This window comes from Mastigoproctus giganteus, chromosome 2, assembly GCF_048544385.1.
Source record: "Mastigoproctus giganteus isolate SK-2022 chromosome 2, ASM4854438v1, whole genome shotgun sequence".
NCBI classification, from domain to species: domain Eukaryota; kingdom Metazoa; phylum Arthropoda; class Arachnida; order Uropygi; family Thelyphonidae; genus Mastigoproctus; species Mastigoproctus giganteus.
In genome coordinates this window covers 46,123,814-46,147,866 of record NC_143576.1, presented here as the reverse complement: position 1 = coordinate 46,147,866, position 24,053 = coordinate 46,123,814, and the positions used below count along the sequence as shown (strand labels likewise).

The window sequence follows — 24,053 nt, the reverse complement described above, 5'->3', positions numbered from 1 at the left end:
CAGCTTTGGTTCTTGTTTTAACGGGCAAAGTTTGCTGTTAATATTCCTTTTCCAGATCTATGACCAGTTGCCGTAACTTGCTTTCTGAATAACAGGTTTATAATCAGTGAAAGAAACGCGAGAATGATCTGAGAGAGGGCGTTGAGGAGGTTTAGCTGCGAGGTCCACAATTTCATTTCCCTGATTGCCAGAATGGCCAGGGACCCAGCAAAAACTGATTGACTGATTGGACATTTTGCAGGAAAATAGCTGAGAATGAATGTATTTCAATGTAGGATGATGAGAAGATGAGAAATTCTTCCTTATGGCAGAAACAGCACTGAGGGAGTCGGTATAAATTATGGCAGGTGAGACAGAAAGTTCAATAATTTTACAAAGGGCTAATTTGATGGCATATAATATAGGAGTAGGAGACTGGCAGAATTACTTAACAAGTACAGGTCACTATTGAAAAAAAGACATGAATTAGGGTTGAATTTAAAAGTGTTTGCATTTCTGCCCAGACACGATAGGAGGGAGTATATAATGAGAGGCTTGTCGATCAATTCGGCCCTGGAAAGACTGTGCAAGGCTCAAAGGGTAGAATTTTTTTTCAACCTGGTCTGTACTTGTTAACAGGAGAGACTGTTTCTACAGGGATGGGATACACTTAAATAAAGAGTGCAAGAATATTTGTTGATGTTATCGAGGCAATGTTAGGTGGGTCGGAAAATTGCTAGCTGGGGGGGGATACAAGGCAGAATAGATTAACAGTAGCCACTGGCAGAGGTGAAAGTGATTCTTGCACTGCTTCTATTGCAATGAGCAGCAGCCTGAAAACAAGATGCAGGGTATTTCAGAGACTGCTGGGAGTCATTGCGGTACAAGTAAACACACAAGTTGTGTTAGAGTAGCTAAGAATAGGAACAGGTGCGTGTATACTTGCATGTACACCAATGCTAGGAGTTTGGTAAATAAATTTCATGAATTTGAGGTATTGCTCAGAACATCAAAGGCAGATATTGTTGGGGTATCAGAGACATGGTGTCACACAGATATAAGGAATACAAAACTGGAATTTGGGGAGTACAATGTGTACAGGAAGGACAGAGAAGATAGGAAGGGAGGAGGGGTTATAATATTAGTTAAGAAACACATAAAATCCAAGGAAGTGAACCCAGTCAACATCATTAGAAAGTGCAATGTCGGGTCAGTTTGGTGTAGCATAATGGAGGGTTTTAATTTCCCACATATTGACTGGAATTTGTGGATTGGTCACTCACACTGTAGCAAAGTTTTGTGGATTTATTGGATAATTGTTTTCTACATCAGCATGTTCGGGAGACAACTAGAGGGAGTAATACTCTTGATCTGATTATCATTAGTGGTTCTTCATGTATTAAGAATCTGCAGATAAAAGAACCACAAGGTGGCAGTGATCACTTTGTGCTGAAGTGGGATTTACTCAAAGAGGTAACTACCATATGGGTTAGCATTAGTAGAGGCATATGATGCATGAAAGCAAGCTTATGCAGCATCAGCCAAAAAAAAAAAAACACACCACGTCCCGCTTCACCCCTCTGTTCGTTCGAAATACCTGTCCACCTGAGCTTTAAATTTATTTAGGCTATCAACTTCCATAACAAGGGATGGAAGTCTGTTCCACCAACCAACTATCCACAGGCTAAAGGCAAATTTCAGCACATCTATCCTACATCTGTCTTTCCTCAATTTGAATTTATGCCCTCTCATATGCTCAAGCCATTCAAGGCTTTATATACCTCTATCAGATCACCTTGCCGGTGGATAGTCTCCAGACACTGTAATTTTCAAAACTTACGCCTTTCTTCGTAAGAGCACCCTTTGTTCCATTCACTAATCTTGTTGCCCTTCTCTGTACTCGTTCCAGCAGTTCTACATCCTTCTTGAAATGAGGCCACCAGACCTGTTTACGGTACTCAAGGTGTGGCCTAAGCATTGCCTTATACAAGGGAATAATCACCTCCTTATCCTTGCTAGAAAAATTCCTGTATATCATTGACAAGACACCATGAGCTACCCTTGCAGCCCGTCTGCACAGCTCAGAGAATTTCATATCTGCCTGGACAATTACTCCCAGGTCCTTTTCATTCTCTACCACTGTGAGTGTAGTACCAGAGAGTTGATACGTTGCTCTGGGGTTGCTGTTTCCCATATGTAGTACTTTACATTTCTCAATGTTAAAATTTCATTTGCCAGCTCTCAGCCCATCTGCTCAACCTTTCCAGATCCCGTTGCAGCAGCATAGCGTCATTTGTGTCCTTAACAAACCTGCCAACCTTTGCATCGTCTGCAAACTTGAACATTAAACTTGATATACCATCATCAATATTATTTATAAATACAGAAAACAATAATGGACCCAACACTCAACCCTGAGGGATATCACTAATAACATTAGTCCACGATGAGCAGTGTGCATTGATTACCACTCTTTGTCTTTTCCCCCTCAACCACACCTTCATTCATAGCAGAAATTTGCCTCCAATGCCACACCGCTCCAATTTGTGCAGCAGTCTTCCATGTGCAACAGTATCAAAAGCCTTTCTACGATCCAAGTATATAATATCAGAGTTATTCCCTGCATCCAGTGCTTTTGTGACTGCATCATAGTATCCAATCAAATTGGTCAGGCAAGACTTTCCTTTAAGAAAACTATGCTTTGTCCGAGCTATAACTGAAGTCTTGTTAAGATGATCTTGCAGTGTTTCATTAACCAGTGCCTCCATTAATTTTCCTGGAACAGAAGTTAAACTCACAGGTCTATAATTACTTGTGTCAGCCTTTGATCCTCCTTTGTGAATTGGGGTTACATTTGCATTTCTCCAGTCTATGGGTACCTCCCCTGAGTCCAAGGAAGCTCTCATAATTATGGCTAAGGGTTTGCTTACTTCCTCTGCTGCTTCCTTTAATATAACTGGATAGATCCCATCCACCCCAGGTGCCTTTGTTGTGTTTATCTTCAACAATTTTTCCTCCACTTATTACAAGATTATCTAGCTTACTGCCAGAGTTGAATACACCTCTGGCATTCCCCTCGCTGAATAACTCCTCATGTGTGAATGCTGATGCAAAATATTCATTTAGTTTGTTAGCTACATGAGCAGGATCATCAACATTTGAACCATCGATATCAAGTGGACCAATCTGATTCGAACCCTTCCTTCTTGGGTTTACATAAGTAAAGAACTCTTTGCTGTTTTTCTTTGCATCCTTTGCCAAAGATTTCTCGTAATCTGCCTCCGCCTGTCCAACCTCCTTTGTAACTTGGTTACAGATTACAGGGTTAAAGGGAAGGGTTTTTTCTTTCGTAAAGGCGACTATGGTGGTCTGAGTCAGTATTTAAATTCTATATGGTGGGACCAATTGATGATGTTACCAACAGCAAATTCAAAATGGGAACCATTCAAATAATTTATCTTGGAAACTACTAGGCTTTACATACCAACTAAGAAATATTGTTTACGGTTTAGGCCTAAATACATGTCAGATGAACTAATGAGACATGTGGCAGAGAAGAAAAATGCATGGGATACATATTAATTAATGGGTGACATGGAAGCCTATGACAGATATAAGCTGGTCTGTAACAAAGTCACAAGGAGATTAGGCAGGCAAAGGCAGATTATGAGAAATCCTTGGCAAAGGATGCAAAGAAAAACAACAAAGAGTTCTTTACCTATGTAAATTCTAGAAGGAAAGGGATGAATCAGATTGGTCCACTGGATATTGATGGTTCAACTATTGATGATGCTTCTCAGGTGGCTAACAAACTAAATGAGTATTTTGTATCTACATTCACCCATGAGGAGTTATTCAGGAAGGGGATTGCCAGAGGTGAGTTAAACTCTAGCAGTGAGCTGGATGATTTTGTAATAACTGAGAGGAAAGTGGAGGAGAAATTGTTGAAGATAAACATAAAAAAGGCACCTGGGGTGCACAGGATCTATCCAGTTACATTAAAGGAGGCAGCAAAATAAGTAAGCAAACCCTTAGCCATAATTATGAGAGCTTCTTTGGATGCAGGGGTCACATTTGCACATCTCCACAGACTGGAGATATGCAAATGTGACCCCAATTCACAAAGGAGGATCAAAGGCTGACACAAGTAATTATAGACCTGTTAGTTTAACTTCGGTTCCAGGAAAATTAATGGAGGCACTGGTTAAAGAAGCACTGCAGGATCATCTGGACAAGAATTCAGTTATAGCTCAGACACAGCATGGGTTTGTTAAGGGCAGGTCTTGTCTGACCAATTTGATTGGATACTATGATGTAGTCACAAAAGAACTGGATGCAGGGAATAACTTTGATATTATATATTTGGATCTTAGAAAGGCTTTTGATACTGTTGCGCATGGAAGACTGCTGCACAAATTGGAGAAGTGTGGCATTCGAGGCAAATTGCTGCTATGGATAAAGGGATGGTTGAGTGGCAGAAGACAGAGAGTGGTAATCAATGGACACTGCTCATCGTAGACTGTTATTAGTGGAGTCCATCAGGGTTCAGTATTGGTCCATTGTTGTTTTCTGTATTTAAAAATGATATTGATGATAGTATGTCAAGCTTAATGTCGAAGTTTGCAGGTGATTCGAAGGTTGGCAGGGTTGTTAAGGACACTAACCACAGTACGCTGCTGCAACAGGATCTAGAATAGTTGAGCAGATGGGCTGAGGGGTGGCAAATGAAGTTTAACATTGAGAAAAATAAAGTACTACATATGGGAAGCGGCAACTCCAGAGTGACGTATCAACTCTGTGGTACTACACTGACAGTGGTAGAGAACGAAAAGGACCTGGGGGTAATTGTGCAGGCAGATATGAAGTTTTCTGAGCAGTACAGACTGTCTGCAAGAGTAGCTCATAGTGTCTTGTCAATGATGTACAGGAATTTTTCTAGCAGGGATATGGAAGTGATTATCCCCTTCTATAAGGCAATGATCAGGCCACACCTTGAGTACTGTATACCGGTCTGGAGGCCTCATTTGAGCTGCTGAACGAGTACAGAGAAGGGAAACAAGATTAGTGAATGGAACAAAGGGTTGCACTTATGAAGAAAGCTTAAATTTTGCAAATTATAGTGTCTGGAGACTTGAAACCTGCCAGGTGATCTGATTGAGGTGTGTGTGTATAAAGCTTTGAATGGTTTGAGCATGCTCAATGCTGACGGGATACTTCTGCTTGCTCAGACTAAGAACCTGAGAGGGCACAGTTTCAAATTGAAGAAAGACAGATATAGGATAGATGTGTGGAAGTTTGCCTTTCGCCAGCGTGTGGTTGGTTGGTGGAAAAGACGTCCATGCTTTGTTGTGGAAGTTGATAGCCTAAATAAATTTAAGGCTGAGCTGGACAGGTACTTGGAACGAATGGAGGGATGAAATGGGAGCGTTTTTTTTTTTTTTTTTTGGCTGATGCTGCATAAGCTTGCTTTCTTGCATCATATGCCTCAACTAATGCTAATTCAGCTGTGAAGACACTGCAGGCTAATGGTACTGAGGCTGCAATGGTAAGAGAAGGAAAAACTGCAGCAGTACTTGCTATCTTGGATCCGTCAGTATTGATTTTATAGGCATGGGAGCTCAGAGTGTTGTGAGCAGCGCAACTGCTTGACATTAAAGGGAGGTACACTATTCTTCTCCACTCCATCAATTGGAGTGTAGAAGTGTCATGAGAGGCAGAAACGTATGTCCAAGGTGGAACAGTTGAAGCTGTGTCCTGAAAAATATCGCTTAAATTGATATTCCAGCTCTGAGAAAGCTCTTTAATCCTGAGTAAAACAGGTCTATTTTTATTTGGCTTGCTCTCATAGGACAAACCCCACTGACTATTATAAAGTTTCTCCCAAGTGGGGTGCATTGGAAGACTCTGGACCTTAACAGTGTAAAGGAGCAGTAATGATTTCCAGTGAAGATGAAAAAGAAGGATTATGTGCTTCAATATAAAGACTTTGGAATGAAGAAGTCCTGAGGGCACTGCACTGGATAACATTTAGATGCTGTAAAGTAGTGGTTCTGGCAGAATCATAGACCAGACAAAAATAATCTAGCCGTGAATGTATTAAAGTTATAAAGAGATGCAGTAGAGTATACCGATCAGCGTCCCATGACATAATGAAACTGATCGCAGTGTATTGAGATGCTTTACACATTTTTTTCTTAAATGAGAGATATGAGCTTGGAAGTTCAGCATGCTGTCTAATATCTGTCAAAAAAATTTAATGGTATTAACAAGCAGGATTGGAGGAATATTGTTTATTTGTGTTTCAGGATCGGGATGGAGAGCTCGTTTCTTGCAAAATGAGTGACAATGCGTTTCTTTTCTGATAGTCGGTAGCCATTCCATGAAGTCCAGGATTGTATTTTAGTAATGGCAAGATGAAGTTCAATGGTATTCACACTTTGAGACTGATAGGAAATTGCAAGGTACATGTAAGTTTCAACAGTTTTCGGGATATCTCGTGTTATGCTGCTAACTCAGATTTAAAATAGTGCTGGATTAAGTATCGAACCCTGCGGGACTCCTTCCTGAATGCCAGATGCTGAGAGTACATTTTTGTATTGGACATGAAAATAACGCAATTTCAGAAAATTTTGAATTATTTTTGGCAAATTTGCCCTAAGCCCGAGATGGCTACCCCAGGGGCTCACATCTGGTGTGTATGGGCTTGGCACACCCAGGGTCCTCAGCTGGATATCATCATTCTTCTCTTTCTTGATGACTCCTTTCCACCTCTCTCTCTCTCTCTTAGGATAACTCAGGAATCTTTTTTGGCTGGTGCAGCTTAAGCCGCAGGCTTCCTTGCACCATATGGCTGCTAATAATAATAATAATAATAATAATTACTCCCATGATGCCATATAGTGTCAAATGCCTTTTAAAGATCCAGGTTGACCATGACTAAATGTTGTCTCATGACAAAGGCATTACAGATATGAGAAGACGGCTTTGATAAGCACATCCAGCATTGATCTATTCTTCCAAAAGCCATATTGATGATCTGGAAGGAGATTTTGTGATTCTAGGATGTAAGTGAGCCTAGTATAAACCATCCTTACAAAAAAATTTCACCCATGCACTCGTAAAAGATAGTGGCCTGTCATTTTCAACACAGGAATGATCTTTTCTTGGTTTTGGTAAGGCAATAATGAAAGAACGATGCCAGGAAGAAGGATAGGCATATTCGGAGAATATCCAATTATAAAAGGTTAACATGGTACTCAAATCCTCTTCAAGTAAATGCTTCAGCATAACATAATGAACTCCATCGAGGCCTGCAGCACTATTTGAAGGTCTGTTTAACAATTCTTGAAGTTCCATGATGAGGCCTGTGTCGGTGTCTTTTGTGATGGTTGAGGCAAAATTAATCCACGAGTCTCGTTCCACTTTCCGTCTAATTTGCCTTGCTTTTGCTTTAAGCCTTTTATAAGCAATGAGGTTACTAGTGGTGGGATTCTTACAGAAATTATTCCGAGCTCTCTTTTTTATTTGGAATACAGATTGCTTTATTGTGGAAATTTATCTGTGGAATACAGATTGCTTTATTGCCCTGTTTGGCAATAAAGCAATCTGTATTCCACCAGTGATTTCGGTGATTGCGATGTGTCTTGGATTTTGGAATGTAGGTCAGAATCTGATTGGTGATGTAAGTATTTACATCATCAATAGGTTCTTTTTGAACATAAAGTCTGTCTAGAAGCATTTGAGCAGAATAGCCATCCCGGTTTGCCTTTTTAAACTTCCATGTGGATTGTTGATCAGGATTTGGAGTTACCCCTGTTTATAAGGAGCAAATAATCAGAAAGTGATCACTGTTAAAAGGACAGGTTTATACAGACCGTGTCGTGATTGGAAAGGTGGATGGTGAGACCGGATCTACTTCTGAAATTGACAAGTCAATTTCAGAAGTAGATCCGGTAGGTAGGTAAGAGATGCAGAGTTTAATAAATTCAGATCATTATTATTTATAAATTCCCCAATCAACTTGCCTCCTCTGTCCATTGTAGCTGATCCCCACACTGGATGGTGTCCATTAAAGTCTCAGAAAAAAACAAATTTGAATTGGGAGTTGGGTAATGAGGTTGTCAAGTTCTGAATGGGGAAGTGGTAGAGATGGCGGAATATAAATGGAAACAATGGTAACTGAAATACCAACTGCAATCCATGCTGCCACAGCTTCTAGGGTGGTTCTTAATTGGATTGGTCTGGATGGTATGTTAGAATTTACAAGAATGGCTACTCCTCCATGGGCAAGGACTCTGGGCTCCTATCTCATGTATATATCATATAATTTGAGAATTTCGGCAAAACTTGGGTTGGCAAGAATGTTTCCTGTAGGTATATACCTATGGGTTTGAATTGAGAGATTAAATCCCTTACGTCATCAGAATGGCTGCGTTGTCCTCTGCAGTTCCACTTTATGATGTTAGCCATTATTTTGGTTTGGTATATGATTCATATGACTCAGCACGATTCATCTGACTGTTTTTTGTATGCAGGGCATTTTTTCCGGTCTTTTTTGCGAATAAAGGGCATCCGGTATCAATAGTGTCGTTGTAATGGAGTTATAGGATGTGGAGTTATTCATAATTTGGGTGTATATCTACTTCCATAGTGTTGGCAGGTGTGTTCAGTTTCCTTACAGTCTTTAGTAGGTTTTAATTTTTCTCTGTCATTCGAGACCATCAGAGTATTCGTTGGGATACGTTGCTGGTTTTAGTTTTAGAATTATCTTTTCCAATGGTTGATAAAGTTGCTTTAACCCAATTAGCTAGCAAGATGTTGGGCGGTATTAACAAATCTGTTTGAATTGGAGTTGTATAAAAACTTCAGGTGCAAGAGGCAGGGTCAACATTATTTGTCTGTGTGCCTCAGGATATGTGACTTTATGTTCTACTTTGTATTTTTCGATTTTTCTACCTGTTTTCCACATTTCACATGATTTAGAAAAGACAGGGCGACTGCCTTTGCAGTTGGGGCAAATGGGAACAATCGGCTGGACAATCTGCTTGTGTATGATCTTTTGATCCACAAATAGGATAGATGGTATCACCTCTGCATGACTGCTGTGAATGGCCATATTTCGGGGATTTAAAACAGCGAAGACAGTTTAAATATCCAGCTTTTTCTGAGGATGGCAACTCAGGAGTACTAAAAATGAAAATGATGGAACGAGTTGGAATGAGATTTCCATCATTTTTTGTCATTATTCTTTTACTTCCATTATTCTTTTACATTGATTACCTTCTGGTTGCTAAGTTCTTGAACTAATTCCTCCTCAGACACTGTAATTAAGTCCCATTCTGTGATGACGCCTTTTGATGAATTTAAGGTATCGCGGTCAGTAACAGATACTGGCAACCCACCAAATTTTGTTGTCTTTATAGCCACTCCGAATGTTTGGAGGTGGCTGTTTCAATCAGGACATCTCCGGATTGTAGTCACTTTACCATTTTTGGTAATCCTGCAATAGATTCCAGATGTCTTTGAATCATGAATGGTGATAACTTGCCCACAGGCTGGATGGACAGAGTGTATCACCAAAAAATTAAGAACGTCTTGACACTGTGCTTCTGTTCGAAGCCTTTTAGGTTGGCTATTGTTGTTATTATGACAGGATTCTTGTCTTGAACTTGAAGGCTCTAAGGGTAGGAAATTGTTAGAATCAATGATAGCTCCTTTTGGCCCTGGGGGTTTATCTTTACCGCTCAGGTTATCGGCCACACCATGGGGAGGCAGGAGCAGTGCTATGAGGTGACCAAGAAGCTGAGTTAGTAAATTAGTACTTACAGAAATAAATAAACAGAAAGGTGGTTTCCCTTTCTGGGCCTCTCCTTCTTCTTGTAGAGCAAAAGTGTTACTCTGATATACAAATGAAATCAAGAAAATGGTTTTTGAAACAAAAAATAGAATATGTTCGCTCAAAGGCTCTTTGTAGAAAACACTTTTCAAAAAGCACAGAAATCGTTTGGCCACGGAATGCTTGGCACCTGGGGCCTAGTAGATATAAGCAATAAAGATTCTATCTCTGCAAAATTAAGACAGAAAAATGATGATACACAGTCCTGTATATTTATTTTTCTGATAGTTATATGACCAATGCAAGGGTGTAAATTACATGCCTGGTGTAAATTTAAAACTGCACCTTTTTATTGCTGAAAGAAAGTTTATTACTGGCTTGCTAACTGCATGTTGATCATGCAATTTCTGCATATTTGAATGATTCTCAGCTAGTTATGTTATTGTTGTTATTTTGGTTTTTAGGAGCATTAGCAACTAAGGCCATATTGCTCCGGGATAAGCGGTAGTCATTCCCTAACCTTTCCGCATCCTCCGTATTTGGTGGTGGCAGGCTCGAACCCCGGTCTAATCAAGAAGTGTGTGCTACGCACTGCTGCTCCTTCCCAACTGGCTACGGAGGAGCCTCTCAGCTAGTTATTACATTTGCTATAAAGCAGCCTGCTCTATACCAAGTTATACAGTTGAAAATCTATAAAGTGACCCCACAGGGGAGTGTGAGTGAGTGTAAGTGTGTTTAGGGTCAAGCGGCACCAGGAGTTTCCCCCATCTCCGCATAGTTTACATTGTGGTGTGTTACAGTACGCTGTAAATGCCAGAGATTTAAAAGTGTGTGGGTCTTGGATCGTTTAGTGTCGTGTACCGTTGTTCTTCTGGTCGTTTAGCCGCTAAACCCCAATTGGGGCCCAACGTTGCCCCACTTACGCCCTGTGGAGGCAGACCAGGAACCCAGTAGCTTATATGCACTCTGGCAGGTCCTGCCACCTAATTTCCTGAGATTTCGGTGGCTAGGGCCTAAAAAAAAAAAAAAAAAAAAAAAAAAACGGGGGCACTTAAGTTTAAAAAAGCCAGAAGGGGTTAATGTGGTTCAGTTTTCAGTTTAGAAATCGTTAATTTTAATTAGTTTTGTGGGGTTTACGCTGCCGTATTAGTCAGAGTAGGGGGAAGAGACTGAAGACTGGGGGGAAAGACAGAAGTATGGGGTCAATAGGAAGGCAACCCCAGATGGTCAGTAAGGCATGCCCATGCCTCACCAGGCAAAATATGTGGAGTGGCAGGAGAGGGAGGAAACAGGAAGACCATTTCCTCCTCTCCCCCTGCCAGGGATAGGGGAAAAAAAAAAAGGTACCAGGCAAGGGAGCTGGTAGAGATCGCCATTTGGCTACATGGCAGTGAGGCTGCATCAGTCGTAGTGTAGTCATAAGTCCGGTAGTAGAGTCACTCGTGGGATAGTGTCCCGTCCAAGTTGAATGTCTTTGTTTTGGTTCTCTATCTTCATCCAGTATATTTGTCAGTCTCATTTAGGTCTCATATTTGTTGGTACATAGGCAGGGTTTCTTGGTAGACAGATAGTAGCTTCCACATAATTTTCATTCTGGGGTGTGTCCTAAAGGATGTTTTTTTTTTTTGTTATCTGGCTGGTCGCCTTTCACTCCTGGTGTATTGTATATAGGGTTCTCCTTCTTGAGAAGAGTTCTTGAGCGAAGTTGGTCAGGGCTCTGTATTCCTCCTCTGAATCCAATAGGTGAAACTCTTGCCCTCTGGGGAGGTATCTTACACTCGTGATTAGAATGCACCTGAGATCCTCGTATTGCGGACAGTCGTACATGAGGTGTTCCCAGGTTTCGATCTCTCCACATGTACAGCATGGGTCCTCTACAAGGGCGAAGTACATTAGCTTTGCGTTAAAGGGGCCGTGTCCAGTTAGCAAGTATGTTGTTTGCAACCCCGGAAAGAACCAAGTAGGCGATTTTGGATAGATTTTTTCAAGTTGCGGTAAGAACTTGTGGGTGATTGCTCCTTTGGTTGTTTCTGTCCACCTGTCCTGCCACACCTGCAGCAGGTGAGACTGAAGCCGGATCTTTTCTGCCTTATGGTTGTTTGTTGGGTCTATTGTAAATTCCAAGAAAGTGGTGGTTATTCCCTTAGATAAGTAGTAGAGGAGTCCTGTTCTTGCGATTTCAAGATCAAGTGGAAGTACTGCTGCTATCACCTGAAGCGCTGGGTTACTCACCGTTCTGCAGACACGGGTAGTAGTGAGGAGGATGGTGCGTTGAATTGCATCCAGGGTTCTCTTATTTACGACCAAGGCAGTTTTGTCATACCAGATTGCTGAAGCGTATGTAATTATTGGGAGGAAGGTTGTCTTGTAGTATAAGGCTAGGGTACATTTTTTGAGACCCCAGTCTCGCCTTGTGACCCTAGCTACCATGGCAGAGTAGTTTCTGATCTTTTGTCTTAAGAATTTGAGATGTGGTTGGAAGGATAAGTTATTGTCTAGTATGACACCCAGGTGTTTTAGTTGACTAGCAAACTTGATAGTTGTCCCATCAATCTTAATCTGGGGTGGTCGTCTCAGTTGCAGGGTTCCTTTGAGCAGCGCCGACAATGTCTTTGTCGGTGAAATTGTTAAGAAATTCTTCTTGGCCCACTGTTGGAGTATCTGCAGGGCTTGATTAGCTAGGATTTCCAACTGGGCTCTGGAGTTTGCTTGCACTGTCAAAATCAGGTCATCTGCGAAGGCCTGCACCCCCACTGCGCCTAGGTCCATTCTCAAGAACTCATCAAATACCAAGTTCCAGAGAAGTGGGCCCAATACAGACCCCTGTGGACATCCTCTGTGTACTGTTCTTGCGATCTTTTTGTATGGAGCGTTTATTTCAATTTTTCTTTGTGAGAGATAGGTTTCTATGACTTTATAGAGGTTGATGGGTACTTTAGCTTTCCTGAGTCTGCCCAAGACGCTCGGCCACCAGAGTGAGTCAAACGCCCCGGCAAAATCAATCGCTATTACGAGGAAATATTTGTTGTCACATTCTTTGACTTTGTTAGTTAGGTTTCTGAGGGCTTCTGTTGTGGAGGATCCCGGTTTAAATCCAAACTGATTCCCAGCTAGGAGGCCAGCTGCTTCGTAGTGTTGAAGGATTCGTTTGTGCAGCAGCCTTTCAAATAATTTGCTAACTACTGAAAGAAGTGCAATGGGCCTGTAGGATTTCGGGCACTCTGATTTCTTAGTCGGACTCTTGATGATAAGTTTGACGTTGGCCGTTTTCCATTTTGTTGGGAATTTCCCTACCTCTAGGCATCTGTTGAACAGGGTCAATAGAAGTTGTGGTGTATACTCTATTACTTTTCTAAGTATTTCGGGTTCTATCATGTCTAGGCCGGGACATTTTCTCTTTCTTATCCGGGCGGCAGCAGTACTGAGCTCCTCCATGGTGAAGGGGGGCTCCATGATTTGTGTATTGTAGTTCAGGTTTTCTTGACAAAGATGATTTTGTTCCTGTAGAGTTGGGACTGCCGGTTCCTTGAATATGGCATTCAAGATGTTGTCCACCGATTGTTCCCAAGTTGTTGTCCACCGATTGTTCCCAAGTTGTTGTCATTTGACCTTGTGGGGTTCGTGTGGTAGTCACTACCTCCCCCCTAGGGAGTTTGTTGGTAATAACCCTGTAGACTGTTCCCCAAGGTAATAACCCTGTAGACTGTTCCCCAAGGGTCATCATTTCCAGTTGTTGTCACTAAGCGTTCCCAGGTTCGTTCCTTACTTTTCCGTATGCCGTCCGTGTATCGGTTTCTGGCTTCTCTATAATGTTGCCTGAGGGCTTCTACTTCGGCTTCTGGCCACGTCCTGCGTGCTCGTTGGAACTCCTTTCTTCTTTTGGTTACCACTTTGCGGAGGGCACTGATTTCCGGAGTCCACCAGGGGTTGGCTCCAGGTTTCGGGTTCTTCTTTTGGATAGCTTCGTTGCTTGTATCTGTGATTATTTTAGTTGTCTTATCTTGCAGTACGTCCGGGTCGGCTTTCGGGTCTAAACTTCCTGGATTGTGTTCCACCGCTTCATTCAGTAGGTTTCTGAAGAGCTCCCAGTTGGCACTGGTGATAGCGTATCTGTTTGTCATCTGCTTGGCTAGTGGTGTTCTTGTTAGGACTCTTGTTATCTTGTAGGTTATGACCCGGTGATCCGAAGTGGTCCACGAATCTTCGACCCTCCAATCAGTCACGAACCCAGCAAGATTTCTTGTTGCCAGAGAGATGTCGATCGTGGCCTCCCACAGGGTATTACAATAGGTTGGCAGATGATGTGGCTAGTTTAAAACAGTAAATTGGGAGCCCATGAGGAAGTCCTCCAGAAGTTGGCCGTTTCTGGTACCTCTTCTGTCTGGTGTAGTACTATGCCATGCTGGCGAACGACAGTTGACATCCGTGCCGACGATAATTTTTTGGTTAGGCAGTGTATCCAAAAGTCGTTGTAAGTAGTTTATTGCGAAGGTTATTTCTTCTCCTGGTCGGCAGTATAGCGCCACCACGTAGAAGGCGCCCAGGGCTGTGATAAGGTGTGCGCATGCGGCCCAGGTCGTGCAGAACTGTGTGATCCTGGTGGCCGTGATGTTCTGATTTCTGATCAATATGGCCGCCCACGGGGTATCCTCATCTGTCTGAATAATTTTGAAGTGCATTGGATAGCCCCTGACCAGCTTTTTATGTACATATGGCTCCTGGAGTAGTATAATGTCTGCATTTTCCTCCCCTGCTTTTACTCTGACCTGGTCGGCCACCGCTCTGGCCCGTTGTGCATTTGTCTGGAAGATCTTTATCATTGTGGAATTAAAGTTTTTAATTCGTGTCCCCATAGTTAATTCTTCCTTGGTAGACACTCTTGGCTTTCAGATAGATCGGGCATTTTGGGTCTCTGATGGAGTGATTATGGTCTAGTTTCTGCGACTTACAGTTTGCGCATACAGGGTCTTGGTTCTTGTTTGGGCAAGCGTTGTAGTCATGCCCCTTTTCAGAGCAGTCAGGGGAATGAGAAAAATGGTCATTATACAGGGTGTTTCAAAAATGATGTTATGCTTCTGGGCCTACCTGCTTGTACTTCATGTGTGAAACGCCAATGTTCTCTAAGGCATTGATGTACCCTGATGAATGGGCTGTTGGGCTGCCTTCGGTGGGGAAATGCTTCTTGGTACAAATGTGCAGCCTCGAGTGCACTGCTGTTGGCTTTACCATGCATGAAGTGCATGTCCGCATACTCTTCGTTGCTGTAACCTCTTTCCATTTTGACTATCCTTTGACAAGTACTAGTATGCCTGTTACGTCTCAGAGCATTGAAAACAGGAGAGAATGAGCATGACCTAACCTAAACAAACAAGTCAGTGGTGGATCCCAACTAGAAATGTGCAATATCTCAAAAATGATCCACTTAAGGACCAAAGTTTACTAGGCTTTTTTTTGCATATTGTAGTCTGTACAGTTCACCTTTAAATTACTGACCATCACTTTTGAAACACCCTATATTTGGAAGGACATTATAACAATCACTCATAAAAACAAGTAACAGCTTGAAGATTTAATGTAATTCTACTAATACAATATAGTATAATCATTATACTATATTACAATTATTTATAATATGTACTACATATTATATAAGAAAATTATGGTTGTAAATTTTGCACTGATTGCAGAGTGCAGTAAGATTACAATTTATTATAAATAACACCTATCAAGACCTAACCAGAGAATTGTTTCATACTTTAAAATAATCTGTCAAAACACGCTGTTTCAATGGCAGAGAATGTTTTAAAAGAGAATTATGAAGGTCCATGATAGCAGTAAGGCTGCACTTGTAAAAAAAAAAAATAAAAAACCGCCGTACAAGTTTGAATCCTTGTTGAGCATCTTTCACTGAAACTTCTTGTTCAACCATGTCAGGGATCAAGATTGTGTTCCTCATCTTTATCACTAAAAATTTCAGAAGATTTCATTGTCTGCATCCACTTCAGTGTAATCTCTGAAGCTTAAAATTTCCTGTAAGTTTAGGTAATGATGCACATGCACAAATATTTCTTCCCTATTATTGGATTAATCATCACAATTAATAGAGGAAGACACATGCAAAACTTAACATGTTGCATCATTCAAGGGGTTAAATCCGAAATGTTTGAAGCAGTTGGCGATCACTTTTTCTTCAACTTCATCCCATGCTGAAACACATAAATAGCCTGCAGGATATCGATTTTGCATCAAATTTTGCCTTCAAGACAGCACAATTTTGTTTAATAACATCCTTCAGTAGTGTTTTTAAAACACTGGATTACACCTTTATCAACTGGCTGAAGAACTGATGTCATAATTGAGGGTTGGTTTACTTGACGGATACAGTTATCCAAAAACAGCACAATTTTTCTATTCTTTTCTCTAATCTTGTGATCTGTGATACATTCTCCATAGATTTGTGATATCATCCATGCCTTTTGGTTTGCTCGATACATAGTCAGTAAAGTTTTCAAGCCTTTAAAGCATCAAGGCTTCTGGGCTTTCCCAATGATTAAAAGAGAAAGCTTCTCTGTGCCAGATATGTTGCTGCTAGGAGAATGACAATCCATATCTCGCCTATAAATGCATCTGACAGCAATTTAAAAAAAATATATATATAAATAAATAAATAAAATAAGTGTTAAAATACAGTCAGATAAAAGCATTAAAATACAGTCAGATAAAAGCATTAAAATACACAGTAATGTTCATGACGAAGAGGCACTTTGTCATGAAAGTTACGAAAACTAAGTGCCTCTTCATAAATCAGCTTAGTCGGTGAAAGATGTACTCCAGTATAAATTATTGGTTACAACAGCAAAAGTCAGCTGAGCACGATCATGCGTCACAAGTCTGGTGTCGGTAGAACAGCATTACGTACACATGATGATCGCCAGTGCTCATCACACTGCAAAGCAGTAGAATCCATAATGGGGTGCAAGTGCACTCTCCCAATGTGATTCATGGTACTATTACTGTTATCCATGTGCAGTGCCTTGATTTCAATATTCTGTCAGGGATCAAGATTGTGTTGCTCAACCTAATAATGCTCAGCAACCAAAGAGGGTTCAAAATTAGCAGTTCAAAGAGCCACTTCATGTTCAGAAACCCGACCGTTCAATTATCTGCCGGACTCACCTACGTAACAGCCCCGACAATCTGGACACAATGTGGTATATGGAACCACTCTGTAGGAGAGGAGGAACCGGTGTTTTCACCTTAGAAATAATAGACTGTAAATTCCACCCTGGAATTTGCACACATTGTATATGACGGAGACACATATTCCTAATGACGTTCCGATACGCCCGGATAATAGTAGATGCAAGCGGTAGAAATAAAATCATTGACGTGAGGAGGGTTAAATTGCACAACAAATCTGTGAGCCTGGAGCTCACATCTACAAAGAGCCTGAGGTGGATAACTGCAATTTAAAAGCTCCACCCTAATTTTGGTAATCTCCAATTGCCTGTCACCAATCAAACTAGAGTGAACAAAAAAACTGTTTACACTGTTTCTAGTAGTATGCATTTTTTGCGTATTATTAAAGATTTTACTATTTCTGAGAGTGAGATTATGGTCTCCTTTGATGTGGTTTCTCTGTTCACTTCTGTTCGTGTACAACAGGCTATTGCCTGTGCAAGACATCTTTTGAGCAGGGATACCACACTGGGAGACAGAACCTCACTCTCTACAGATGATATTTGTACCACTCTCAATCTGTTTAATGGGGGGCATGATCATGTTCAATGACTCTCTGTTTTGCCAAATACAGGGCACAGCTATGGGGGTCCCTGCTAGTCCTATCTTGGCCTTCATGGAAGAACTTGAGAGTCATTTTTTTTTTAATTTACCTGTTGCTATCCCTCTCTGGTGTCGTTATGTTGACGATATCCTCGCCATTGTCCCTCGGAGATCAGAAACTTGACTGCTGCAATATTTCAGTTCCCTGTCACCTGTCATTCAGTTTACAATTGAACTAGAGGTCGATAATACTCTTCCTTTTTTGATGTTTTAGTCCAATGCGTGTGTTTGTGTTTTGTTACTTCCATTTTTAGAAAGCCAATGTGCGCATGCCAATTTACTAATTATGGGTCTGGGCATGCCCCTGGTCATTTGCATAACACTATATTCTCCCGTGCTTGGACACACTTTAGTTCAACTGGTGATAGCAATTGGAGATTTCCAAAATTAGGGCACAGCTTTCAAATTGTGGTTATCTACATCAGGTTCTAGATAGATGTGAGTTCAAGGCTAATGAATTTGTTGCACAATCTAACCCTCTTTGCATCAATGAATTTATTTCTACTGCCTACATCCCCTATTATCCGGGCATATCAGAACATCTTGTTAGGATTTTGCATATCCATTATATACGATTTGTGCAAATTCTGGGGAAGAAATTACAATCTATTATTTCTAAGGTGAAAACACCTGTTCCTCCTCTCCTACGGAGTGGTTCCATATACCGCATTATGTGTCCAGATTGTGGGGGGTAAGGGGGTGTTATGTAGGTGAGTCCGGCAGAAGATTGATAGATCACGTTTCTGCAGATGAGGTGGCTCTTCGAACCGCTAATTTTGAACGCTCCATGGTAGCCAAGCATTATGGGATTGGGCAGCACAATCTTGATCCCAACGAGATATTGAAATCATTGACTTTATGTGATTACCGCCAGCACTCATGGCTTGAGGCACTGCACATAGCTAACATTAATAGTACCATGAATCACACTAGGGGAGTGCACTTGAACCCCATTATGGAATCTATTGTTTTGCAGTGCGATGAGCACTGGCGATCATCATGTGTATGTAATTCTGTTCTACCGACACCAGACTCGCAATGCATGATCATGCTCAGTGACTGTTGTTGTTGTTTTTGGTTTTTAGGAGCATTAGCAACTAAGGCCATATTGCTCCGGGGATATGCGGTGGTCATTCCCTGACTTTTCCGCATCCTCCGTATTTGGTGGGTACGGGCTCGAACCCAGGTCTAATCAAGCAGCATGTGCTACGCACTGCTGCTCCTGCCCACCTGGCTATGGAGACACCGACTTTTGCTGTTGCAACCAACAATATATACTGGAGTACACCATTCACCAAATAAGCTGATGAAGATGCACCTTGTCACAAAAGCTACTGTGTATTTTAATGCTTTTATCTAATTGTATTTTAACGCTTTTATTTTATTTTATATCTCTGTTTTAGTATTTTATGTATATATTATTCATTTATTTAAAAAAAAAAAAAATTTTAACTCGGTTTGTCAATCATCGCTAGAAAATTTTGTGATATGCAACCCGAAACTCAAGGCCTGTTTTCCACGGCCAAGACGAGTCTTAAATTTCTGGTACCATCCATCTGAACTTTTAAATTCTTCAATATTCATTTGATGTGCAAATGATTCAGCCTTCGCTTTTAGAAGATTACCATCTACAGGAACTTTTTTTGCACAGATCATCATTAGCAATTCCAAAAGTACCTTTTCAAGATCCGGATACTTTCGTGCTCAAATCCTACCAGGGCATCAGATATTGCTAAACTTTCTACCTTTTTCCAAACTTTCGGAATAGTGAACACAGTACCCTTAGGAATGCCAATCTGTTTGGAGATGTTAGTCTTAGAATGCACGCCATTATCTACAGCTTGCAGAATCCTAATTTTATCTGAGACTGGCAAAGTGATCCACTTTCTTGCGAACAGCTTTGCCAAAAAAACACACTCTAACTAATGAAATTAACTTCTAGCCGATGTTCATTTCCTTCCTAGAAAAGAGCATGGGAAATCTGAACAAATGATTTCTCATGGTCAGGCTGCAAGCTCATCAAATAGTTCAATATATTTGAAGCATTGTATCATTTTTAAAAGTGAATATTGTAATAAAGAACTAAAATTCCAATTAAGAGGTAGAAATTTATGGTCGTTATAGAGAAATCCTTTTATTTTCAATGCTGTTATACTGAATATAAAATAGCATTAGGTTAATGAGAAATTGGCTGGGACCAACCACATAGGACGTTATAACAAGGTGTGACGTTAAAAAAAAGGGTCCTAATAAAGAGCTTTGCCTGTACCAATGCAAATGGGTGCACGAGGTTGAAAAAGGACATGCTGGAGATGCAAATGAGAATATTCCTGGGTAATGAACTTACAAGTTCACACAGTGGTGGATATAATCGAGCAGTCATAATCAATGATTTTGATTGGAGCAAATCATTCTATTAGTTTGATTATGCTGAAATCACTTGAAAATTATTTGATTATATCATTCAAATGATATCATTTATTTATTTCAATTATTGAGAAATATCTCTATTACCAATCATGCCCATTACCTCAAGGACTAGCAGCTCAGTTTCAAAAATGGAAATTGTGGATTTAAGGTATGGCAAGTTTTAAGGTCCTGCAGGACAATAACTTAACATGATGTTGTATAAATTGAATTTAAACTATGATAGAAAATTTAAATAATCTGGAACAGAGATTAGCATCCTGCAGTTGGCTAGACCCAAGTTTTTTGGCACATTGGATACTAGGGCCATAATATGAGAGGCAAAGGATTTATAAATGGACACATGGAAAATGGAAAGTAATTTATATATAAACAAAGTATATACAAAATCCTTTTCCTAACACATTATATACATAATATGTTAGGAAAAGGATTTATAAATGGATACATGGGAAAGTTGTTGTTTGTTGTTATTTGGTTTTTAGGAGCATTAGCAACTAAGGCCATATTGCTCCGGGGATATGCGGTGGTCATTCCCTGACCTTTCCGCATCCTCCGTATTTGGTGGTGACGACATGGGAAAGAGAAAGCAATTTATATATTACACAGTATACCCAGGGGTGTGACATGGGCTAATTTTCTATGGAAGAACTGATCTGACTACGTACACTTAAAGTATTTAGAACATGGGCCTTATCAACAAGATTCTGGATGAGGAATCATTTTCTCCTAATTGAAATTAATGGCATTTAATTAAGGTGTGTGTTGGATAGTCAGAGCAGTTATCAAAGAGGGAGTCTATGGGTCCTGAGTGGTCCTCATATGTTGCTGTGTACCTCACTGCCCTAAACCTAAGCTTTGTCAATATTTACAAATTAAGTGTTAAATCAATACAAAAATAATGGAAAATATACCCTAATATAAAATATAAATAAGTTTCATAAATTGTAAGAACCTTTCTAAATGTTTCTGGTCAAGAAACCTTTTACTTTTATACAAGAGCAAAATATGTAAAAATATATCATATATTCCAATGATATATGGACATTCCAAATCTACCTAGATTAAATGTATCAGTATTATCAGTGGCAAACAATGCAAGGAGACAAGCAGCATAAAAAAAATAATAATAATAAATAAAAAAACCCTCCCATTTCACCTGTCTATCTTCTCTAATAGTCCATCTAGTTTTTCTTCAAATTTATTCAAACCACACACTTCAATAACACAAGATGGAAGTTTGTTCCAGACATGAACTCCTCCCCGCCATTTTGCTGAAAGTAAATTTCCCACATATCCATCCTAGGACTATCATTCCACAATTTAACTTTATACTCTCCCATGAATGCTGTCTGAACATGAGTAAGGATGCCATCAGCATTAAACTTACATAATCCATTCAGTCTTAAATATTCTCAATTAGATTTCCATGTAGGTGCCTAGTTACCAGACATTACAATTTGCAGAAATGAAGTCTTGTTTTTGGTAAGAGTATCCTTTTGTTCCTCTTAATAATCTAATTGCTTTTCTTTGCACTAATTCAACAGATCCACAACTTTAGTAAATTAAAGCTTCCAGTATGTAGTATTCAAGGTGAGATCTAACCATTGCCTTGTACAATGGGATAATCACCTCCTTATCCTTGCTGACAAAATTCCTGCATATCACTTTCCACCACTAATAATAATACAAATACCTGAGGCTCACAGTTTGAAGAAATTCAAAGATTAAGTCCATGAGGAGGCAAGTCATTTTTTTTTTTTTTTTTGGCCAGTCCACCAAAAGCCTATAGCTTCCTTGCACTATTTGGCTGCTAAAACCAATACCCCACGAACTGTCCTAAACTCCCACCTGCACTGCTTAGACAATTTGATGCCTACCTACAATAATCTCCCCTCCCCAAAGTCATTTTCAGTAGTACAAGTGTGGAACCACAAAGTTCACATGTATTCTGGGATTACTGCTATCCATATGCATCCCACTGCCTTTGTAAATGTTAAACTTCAACAGCAACATCACAGCACATCTGCCCAATTTTTCTAGATCACGTTACAGCTGCATATCCTGATTACCGCCATTGACCACTTTGCCAAGCTTTTCATCATCTGCAGACATTAAGCTTGATATGCTTTCAGCAATAAATATTGAAAACATCTATGTCTAGTACTGAACCCTGGGAGATTCCACTAACGTTACTCAAAGAAGAGTAGTGCTGATTCTCTCTTCTCTCACTGAACCATCCCTTTATCTATAGCAGTAGCTTCCCACAGAGGCATGAAGGTTTGAGAGAAGAAAAGGCTAGATAATGCTCTTTGACAGAATGAGTGTCTATTATCAGGTGTTGAACTTTGAGCTGAGTTTCACAGATCTGGCACTGTGGAGGGTCAGACCTCCAAAATGGCAGCTGAGTAAGGTACGCATATCCGACATCATCCCAGGGGATCACATCTGGTGAGTATGTGACTTTGCACATCCAGGGTCCTGAGCTGGATATCATCATTCTTCTCTTTCTTGATGATTCCTTTCTACTTCTGACTCTCTCAGGGTAACTCAGGAATTTTTTTTTGGCTGGTGCAGCATAAGCCACATGCTTCCTTGCACCATATGGCTAATAATAATAATAACAAAATAATATATTAGCATTAGTTGAGGCATTTCATTCAATAAAGATAACTTATACAACATCATCCTAAAAAAAAAAAAAAAAAAAAAACTTCCCATTTCACCCATCCATTCACTCCAAATGTTTGCTAGTTCTGCTTGAAACTTATCAAGTTGCTGGCCTCCACTACGACATATGGATGTTTGTTGCTACTATTAACCCTACTGGCTAAAGGCAAATTTCCACACATCTATTCTACAATTGTCTTTCCTCAATTTGAATTTATGTCCCCTCAGGTGAGTAATCTCAGCAAGAGGTAGAATCCAATTAGCATTAAGCTTGCTCAAACCATTCAAGACCTTATACACCTCAATTAGATCACCTCACAGGCGCCTGGTCTCCAGAAGCTGCAATTTGCAAAACTAAAACCTTTCTTGGTAACACCAAACCTTTGTTCCGCTCACCAATCTGGTAGCCCTCCTCTGTACTCGTTCCAGCAGCTCTGCATCTTTATTAAAATGAGGCCTCCAAACCTATACACAGTATTCAAGGTGTGGCATGACTATTACCTTACACAAGGGGACAATTACCCCCTTATCCCTGCTAGCAAAATTCTGTATATCACTGACAAGTCAATGAGCTACTCTTGCAGCCTATCTGCACTGCCCATAAAACTCCATATCTGACTTCACAATTTCCTCCAGGTCCTTTTCATTCTCCACTATCCTAAGCATAGTACCACCCAGTTGATAGGCTAAACGTCAGTTGTCACCTCTCAGCCCATCTGCTCAACTTTTCCAGATGCTGTTGCAGTGGCGTACTAAAATCTTTACTGTCATTAATAACCTTGCCAACCTTCATATCATCTGCAAATTTGGATATTAAGCCAGATATGCCTTCATCAATATCATCGATAAATACCAAAAACTACAATGGGCCCAACGCTGAATCCTGGGGGACTCCACAAATAACATTAGTCCACGAAGAGCAGTGTCCATTGTTTACCACTTTCTGTCTTCTTCTACTCAACATCGTTTTATCCATTGTAGCAACTTGCCCTAAATGCCATACTGCTCCATTCGTACAGTAGTCTTCCGAGTGCCACAGCATCAAAAGCTGTCCTTAATTCCAAGTATATGATACCAAAATTATTTTTTGCATCCAGTTCCTTTCTAACCACATCATAGTATCTAATCAAATTTTTCAGACAAAACTTCCCCTTAACAAAGCCATGCTGTGTCTAAACTATAACTGCAGTCTTGTCTAGATGATCCTGCATCGCTTCCTTAACCAGTGACTCCATTACTTTCCCTGGAACACAAGTGGTACTAACAGGTGTTTAATTATCGTGTCACCATTTGATCCCCT

The 24,053-nt window shown here is 40.4% G+C and overlaps 1 protein-coding gene across 4 annotated transcripts in view; it reads right to left on the bottom strand.

Moving 5' to 3' along the window:
- FAM21 (Family with sequence similarity 21) overlaps positions 1-24,053 on the bottom strand; it is a 1,354,861-nt gene that overhangs the window by 649,980 nt on the left and 680,828 nt on the right. The gene's annotated exons all lie outside the window — the stretch shown is intronic.